This window comes from Magnolia sinica, chromosome 1 (assembly GCF_029962835.1).
Source record: "Magnolia sinica isolate HGM2019 chromosome 1, MsV1, whole genome shotgun sequence".
Taxonomy (NCBI): domain Eukaryota; kingdom Viridiplantae; phylum Streptophyta; class Magnoliopsida; order Magnoliales; family Magnoliaceae; genus Magnolia; species Magnolia sinica.
In genome coordinates this window covers 119,683,389-119,691,527 of record NC_080573.1, presented here as the reverse complement: position 1 = coordinate 119,691,527, position 8,139 = coordinate 119,683,389, and positions in this window count along the sequence as shown.

Genomic DNA, 8,139 nt, shown 5'->3' with positions numbered 1-8,139 from the left:
CTCGAGCGGGTGAACTTTTCTGGTACATTTCCTCACACGTGTCTACCTTAGGACATTTGTGCAAGATCGAAGCTGTTCATCAAGTGAGGACCACCGTTATATACCTTTCGTAGAAAATGGGAGAGAGATTATTCTGACATGGGATATAAGCTGTGCAAATCATTCCTGCAGGTGCTGCCCAAGTGATTAATTAGATTCGTGTTATTTTTAAAAGGAAGGCATATGTCGATCCGTGCGTTTGGATGAGCGTCTTGGATCTTGGTGGTGGGCCATGTTTTCGCGTGTGAGAGCGTGTTCGCCGTTGCTCGAGCTCACAAGGGAGGACTGGAATCTTTGCAACACAAGTAGCGCGTCCACGACCGGACGCCGATTGCGGGAGGCGAACGCGGATTCGGTACTGCCCATGCCACGTCGGTTTGGTGTAGGCATGACGTAGTAAAACTTGATTTGACCGTAGCCTAAAAGTAAGGAGTGCGGATCCGCTTGTTCCGTGGCAACAGTGAACGGCTGAATACAGTTTTATTATTGGTCCACGTCACTGTAATCGCCACATCACCAGTTTTATAAATATATTTTTAAAAAAGTACATTTCACCGAGAGTGTAACGGAGGGACGCGGATTGCGTACTACCCCCGCCCGTCCCCAGCTCCGTACGGGTAGATCTGTAGCGGGCCCACTGTGATGTATCTGTACATCCAAGCCGTCTATCCCTTTTCTCAGTTTATTTTAAGGCATTAAAAAAAAAAAGAAGCAGATCCAACATTCAAATGGACCACACCACGTATGACTCTTACATTTAATGCAACTGACATTTAATGCTTTGTGCATTTTAATACAACCAAGCTTATTATTTGGTGTGGTCCACTTGAGCGTTGGATCTGCCTCATTTTTGTGCCCATGCCTTAAAATAATTTGAGAAAAGGGATTAACGGCTTGGATGCAGAGATACATCACGGTGGACCCGCCCACAAATATCGTAGACAGTTTCCATTTGAAAATCAAATTGCGTTGTGTATAGTACACTCTCATCATACTGAGTAAACTCAGTTGGGCTTACCTTGTATGTATGTGGTCTATCCACTCCGTCCATCCATTTTTCCATCGAATTTAAGGGGTTGAGGCCAAAATTGAAGTATATCCAAATATAAAGTGGACCATACCATAGTAAACAGTGGGGATAATGATTTCCACCTTTGAAACCTTACTATATGCTTTAGAGTGATGTTTATTTGTCATCCAACCTGTTCATAAGATCATACAGACATGGATGGAGGGAAAACACAAATAAAAGATTGATCCAAAACTTTTGTAGCCCCCAAGAAAGTTTCAACAGTAAACATTCAATTCAACTGTTTCCTATGGTGTGGTCCATTTGAACATTGTATATGCTTTATTTTTTATCTCAAGCCCTAAAATTATCTAGTAAAATTGATGGACGGATCAGATAAAATACATAAATCATGGTGGACCCCACAGAGTTTACTCAGTACGCTAAGCCTGGTGAGTTACTCACTAGGCAATCTACTTTTCCATACTAAAGTGAGGTCACCTAGTTATGTGGATCCCACCATTCATATATGTTTTTGTATCCACACCATCCATCCATTCGAAGAGATCATTTTAGGGCACGAGCCAAAGAATGAATCATATCCAAAACTCAAGTGGACCCCACCATAGAAAACAGTGGAAAGAGTCACGCCCACCTTTAAAAACTTTTATGGGTCACAAAAGTTTTCGATCAAGCTGATATTTGTGTTTTCTCTTTGGAACATAAGTCATGACGAAGCCATTATAGCTGATCTAGACTGGGGAGAAAGTGACAAAGAAGCAGTTTCAGTCGATAACGATCGCGGAAGCAGAGAGAACATCGGAGCTGATGATAGCAGAAACGGAGGGTTCATCGGAGCTGATCACCATGACAATACAATAGAAGGAAATGATTCAGGTGAGTTCAATGAAGAAAATCTACCAAATCCTAATGAAGGAAGAATCAGAAGGCCACCAGCTTGGATGAGAGATTACGAAAGTGGAGAAGATCTATCTGAGGAAGAAGACACTGCACACCAAGCTCTGTTTGCAGGTGGTGATCCAGTCTCATTTGGCGATGCTGTGAAAAGTATGAAATGGAGGAAAGCAATAGATGAAGAGATAGCAGCCATAGAGAGGAATGATATATGGGAGTTGACAGATTTACCTGCTGAAGCAAAGAAGGTTGGGGTAAAATGGGTTTACAAGACAAAGCTCAATGAGAATGGAGAAGTTGATAAGTACAAGGCCCGGTTGGTAGCAAAGGGTTATACTCAAGAACATGGGGTGGATTATACTGAGGTTTTTGCACCTGTAGCTCGGTTAGATACAATTCGAGTGGTGATTTCTCTTGCAGCTCTGAAGGAGTGGACAATCTACCAGTTAGATGTAAAGTCAGCTTTTTTACATGGTGAACTAAGTGAAGAAGTTTTTGTCGAACAACCTCCTGGCTATGAACAGAAGGGCAGTGAGCAGAAGGTGTACAGACTGAAAAGGGCTTTATATGGTCTTAAACAAGCTCCAAGAGCTTGGTATAGTCGTATAGAGTCCTATTTTGTAAAGGAAGGATTTGAGAAATGCCATTATGAACATACTCTGTTCATCAAGACTGGAAAAGCAGGTACAATTTTGATTGTATGTCTCTATGTGGATGATCTTATATTTATTGGGAATGATGAAATTATGTTTGCTGAGTTTAAGAAATCCATGATGCTTGAGTTTGATATGACTGATCTTGGCAAAATGAGATACTTTCTTGGCATTGAGGTGATACAAAGATCAGATGACATTTTTATTAGTCAGAGGAAATACACACAGGAGGTGTTGGAAAAGTTCAACATGGACAAGTGCAATCCAGTTCACAACCCAATGGTTCCTGGAAGTAAGCTTACAAAAACTGGAGATGGAGTGAGGATTGACAGTACTTTCTATTAGCAGATTGTGGGGAGCCTTATGTATTTGACTGCCACTCGTCCAGATGTTATGTTTGTGGTGAGTCTTATAAGCAGATTTATGGACTGTCCTACTGAACTTCATTTGCAAGTAGCAAAGAGGATACTAAGGTACTTGAAAGGTACCATTGATTTTGGCATGTTTTACAAGAAGGGAGGAAGTGAGGAACTAATTGCCTACACAGATAGTGATTATGCTAGGGATTTAGATGACAGGAAAAGCACCTCAGGTTATGTGTTTATGTTGAGCTCAACAGCAATGTCTTGGTCCTCAAAGAAACAACCTGTAGTCTCTTTGTCCACTACCGAGGCTGAGTTTATTGCTGCAACTTCATGTGCCTGTCAAGCAATCTGGTTAAGAAGGATTTTGGAAGGTCTCAAGCATGTTCAGCATGATTCCACAACAGTCTATTGTGATAACAGTTCAGCAATCAAGCTCTCTAAGAATCTAGTGGTGCATGGTCGGTGCAAACACATTGATGTTCGCTTTCATTTCCTTCGTGAGCTCACAAAAGATGGAATTGTAGAGATGGTTCATTGTCCTACCCAAGAGCAAGTTGCTGATATAATGACTAAACCTTTGAAGCTTGATGCCTTCCTGAATATGCGTGATTTGTTGGGTGTTTGTTTGGATCCTGGAGTAAACTGATAGCTAAAGCTTTCAGCTTAAGGGAGGATGTTAAAGTATTTAGTTTAAGTTGTTATTGTTTTGTATTCTCTATTGATAAGGGACGTTCTTTGTGTTGAACTATTCTCTAGCAGTTGACCACGTTTATAGGATTGTTAGACGTGGGTTGTTTTGTCTGTTTTGATTTATCTTTGTAAGGTTATTTATAAGCCAATAAGTTATGTTCAATGAATAAGAGCATTTTTCCATTCCTTGCTTTTCTATATCCAGATTTCGTAACATATACTGTGATTGGACCACATCATCATCTAATACTAATACAACTAATCAATTTAACTAGTGACCCCGGCTAGTGGTATGTGGACCCCACCATGATGTATGTGTTTTATCCACATCGTCCATCCATTTTTACAGGTAAATTTGAAACTTGATCTCAAAAAATGAGGTTGATTAAGTCATGTACACTTGGATGAAGGGAATATATATATATATATATAGGCCCGGTATCCTTCCCACAGTACGGACAGTATAGCATGAGATATTTTGTGCACCACCTAACGCAAGTGAAAAGGATGGGCTAGGATTAGGCCCCACCATGATGCATTTATGAAATCCATCCCTATCATTAGGTCTGTAATAGAAATTTAGTAGTGTGTTTTAAAAAAGTAGGTAGATTCATGATTCATATGGGTCACACCAAGTAAAATCGTTTGAATAGTGGGCATCCCTTACACTGTTTTTGCTCATGTGGCCCTACAACATTATTAATGTGGCTGATATTTTATCCCTATGACTAAATTATTGTCACACACCTTATAGATGTAGCTGATTTCAAATAAACATCAAGGTTGGATAACCTTAGCCAACTAAGTAGTGATTGGGATGCGTACGTGGATTGCATGCCGACCCTGTCGGTACCTAACCACTGCTAGTGGTTGGTGCTAGTGTCCCAACAATGATGTATACATTTAATTCAAGCTGTCCATCGATTTTTCCAGCTCTATTCATGCGCATGATTCCAAAAATGCATAAGTTCCAAATTTAAAGTAGGCTACACATAAAATAGTGGTGATTAAACGCCTATCCCTAATCATTCTTAGGTACAATTTATCTGCCATCCAACCTAATCATTCTTAGGTACAGTTTATCTACCATCCAACCTATTGATTAGGTCACAGAGACTTGGACAAAGGAAAACACAAATACTAGTTAAAACTTACGTTGGCCCAAAGAAATTTTTTAATGGTGGGCTTTCCATGATCTTTCTTGTGGCATGGTCCGCTTGGTATTTGAATCTGGCTCATTTTTTGGATTATGCCATACATTCAGCTAGAAAAATAAATGGACAGCTTGGATCATACACATACATCATTGTTTGGCCGATGAGTACCAACCAGCTGCTGGGTGGCTGACGGTCGTCACAGCTTGTAACCAATAGCCCAGGACAACGTCCCAACCAATGGTGGGTCAAGCGGAGGTGGGCTCACCTTGACATGTATGTAAACTCCACTCCAACCATAATGGGTAAAGATGATAATTTAGGTGTATTGCTTGAACATTAGCCACATCTATGATTCTATTGGGCCACATGAGTGAAAACCGTGTAGGGGACACCCACTGTCAAAATCACTTGGTGTGATCCACATACAGCATCATGGGTCTAATGTCTGGTTTCCATGCATTAACCTATACAAGGAAATTAATGGATGGAAAGGATTTCACATAAACATCATGGTGGGCCCTATAAAAATTCAAAGGTAGGCTACTCATCTCCCAATGTTTTCTGTTTTGTGCCGGTTAAATCACAAATCAACCATATTTTTTATACCCTACGGTTCAATTGATATCATGGACTGAATTGTCGAAGTGGATCATAAGGAACACATCATGACTAAGCTCACTTGTTTAAGTTAGCATGACCTATAATTTGATGTGCAAAAGGTCTCCTGCCGTACTGTGCTTAGGAGACCCTTTATATATATATATATATATAAGCTTGATTCAAAACTTTCGTACCCCAGTAAGTTTTTAACGGTGGGTGTTCAATTAACACTATGCAATCCACTTGAGAATTGGATCAACTTCATTTTTGGGCTCACACATAAAAATGATGTGGAAGAATGGGTGTGGACAGCATGGATGAAACACGTACAGCATGGTGGGCCTACACAGCACCGACCATTGGGCATTTGCTAGTGACAAGGTTAGTAGCCAGTCTGTTTCCACAGTCACATCAGTGCTGACGTAGACTAATCACTGTACTAGAAAACAAAAAAATTTTATTTGTAGCAAGCCAGTGGGATATCTACCATATATCTGCTTGGTCTTGGTCTGGCCAATACACACTTGAGGTTGAGCTCCATGGACTACTTTGTGACGTGTGACGGACATCCACCTTATCAGTCCGGATGAACCCTTCTGTGGTAGGCTATTGGTCTAAAAATTAGATAAATCTATGATTTAGGTGGGCCACATAAAGGATAATAGTTGAGAGTATATATCGACCTATTGAAATCTTCATGATCATTTACAGGGCCCACTAAGATGTGGTCGAGACATCCAGACCATCCAGTGTGTGTGTCCCACTTGGATGCAGGGTCACACACAATTTCAGCCACATCCAAAATTCAGGCAATTCCCATCAAGTGCTTTTAAATGTTTTAGACATGATTTCACACAGTTCCTGGTGATATGACCCACTTGTGTTATGATATGGTTATTTTTGGGATGTCCTGTAACCTAGAGGAGACCCACCAAACACACAATATGAATGTCTAACATATACCACAGTGAGGCCAACAGTGCTTGACCTCATAGTTCTATTTCTCAGGACTTGTTTACACAATTCAATCAAACATGGGGGCCACATGTGTTAGCATGTGTTCGGGTTTTGTGTGGGATTAGGAAAGTGTTGGTGTGCTAGAGTCGTACTCTACTGAATGTTTGATTGAATGCTAGTGCCCTTGTGCTTTAATTCACCGTTTAAAACCGAATTTTAGGACTCAGTCATCCTTCCAACCACCGATTGTAACAACGATCAAGCAATTTATAAAATGGTGGGGTCTAGTCCATCCTGATGAATTATTTTTGCATTATGTCTAAGGACTTATTCTTTCATTAATAATTATATCAAATATATTTCTCAATGGAACGAATATGTAGAAACTAAAATAGAAGAGGCTAGCCAATTTCTATTGGTTTATAAACAATACTAAGTACAATTGACAGATTAACAAATAAATTAGAGAATAAAAAAATAAAAAATAAATACTTGAACTATCCATATGGATAGATGATCAAGACAAATGGTTAGCAGGATGTGATCAAAATATTTGATCTTCCAAATATTGACCCGATCGATCGGAATCTAACAATGGAAGGTTATGAATATTTATCTTACTCCTATGGTACTGTAGAAGGGGCATTGAACAGTACCGATCTAATCTAAGAGTAAGCTAAGATAAAAGTAAGGACAGTAAAGATATATTATGTTTAGTGTGGGCGCGTAGCTCTTTAGTACATTCTCATTATATAGCTTCAAAATGCGACAAAACCCTCATTGAGTTTCCTTATTGGTTTAGAATCCTTCGCAACCATAGCTTTTACGCAATCATAGCTTTTACGTGCTCTTTCTACAAGATATTTCGTAAATCTGAAACCATTTTCAGATTTCTTATCAGTATGGTTGTAAAATATCCGTGGTTCTTTAAGGTTCGATCTTGTTGGATCTCGTTGGGCCACAAATCATTTTTAAATCTCCCCCTATTGTGATTGTAAAGATCTATGGAATAGGTGGAACTGGTCCCACTGGATGTAGATCGGAACCCAATTTAATAGTTCCCATCCACTTAGATATTAGTTCAATCTCTGAATCTTCGTAATTGCCACGAGGACTCCAAACATTTATGGGAGGATCTCCCATATTTTTGAGAGACTTCCTTACTGAGCATATTTGGATCTATGATAAGATTTTCACCTTGGTGGGTCTTTTATTGGTGTGTTGGGTACGCTTCCTTGATTACATGCATTAGACTACCTATCATTCGTTGCTTCATCTCCTATATAGGCATGCCTACAGTTTTGTGTTACCATATTTATAACAGGTAACGTGTTGTCGAAGGATAGGGGGCAAAAGATATTCTCAAGTGTGAGTACAATTCTGTCATTATTAGTCTTGTAATGCCGACACGTGACGGTTTTTCATTGGTCCACAAGGATGTGTAAAAAATAGGTGTAAACAGGTCTCTCCTAATGAAAGGTTTAAATGACATAAACAATAGGATTGCCCCAAAAACCTTTTCTATGGTGGGAATCCTCGTTCCCTGTGCCGTGCCCCACCTCAACCTGATAACATGATGTGTTGAAACTAATGGAGAGAGTAGATGTCAAAGAAACATCACTGTGGACCCACAGGTTACAAAAGGCCCTCACGCCAGGAATGCTAGAGGTAGCATGCTGGAGAAGGACATGGCTGTATAACGACAACGTGCCACATGTGTATGAGATCTGAGCCACATTCATCAGGGAAAGGTA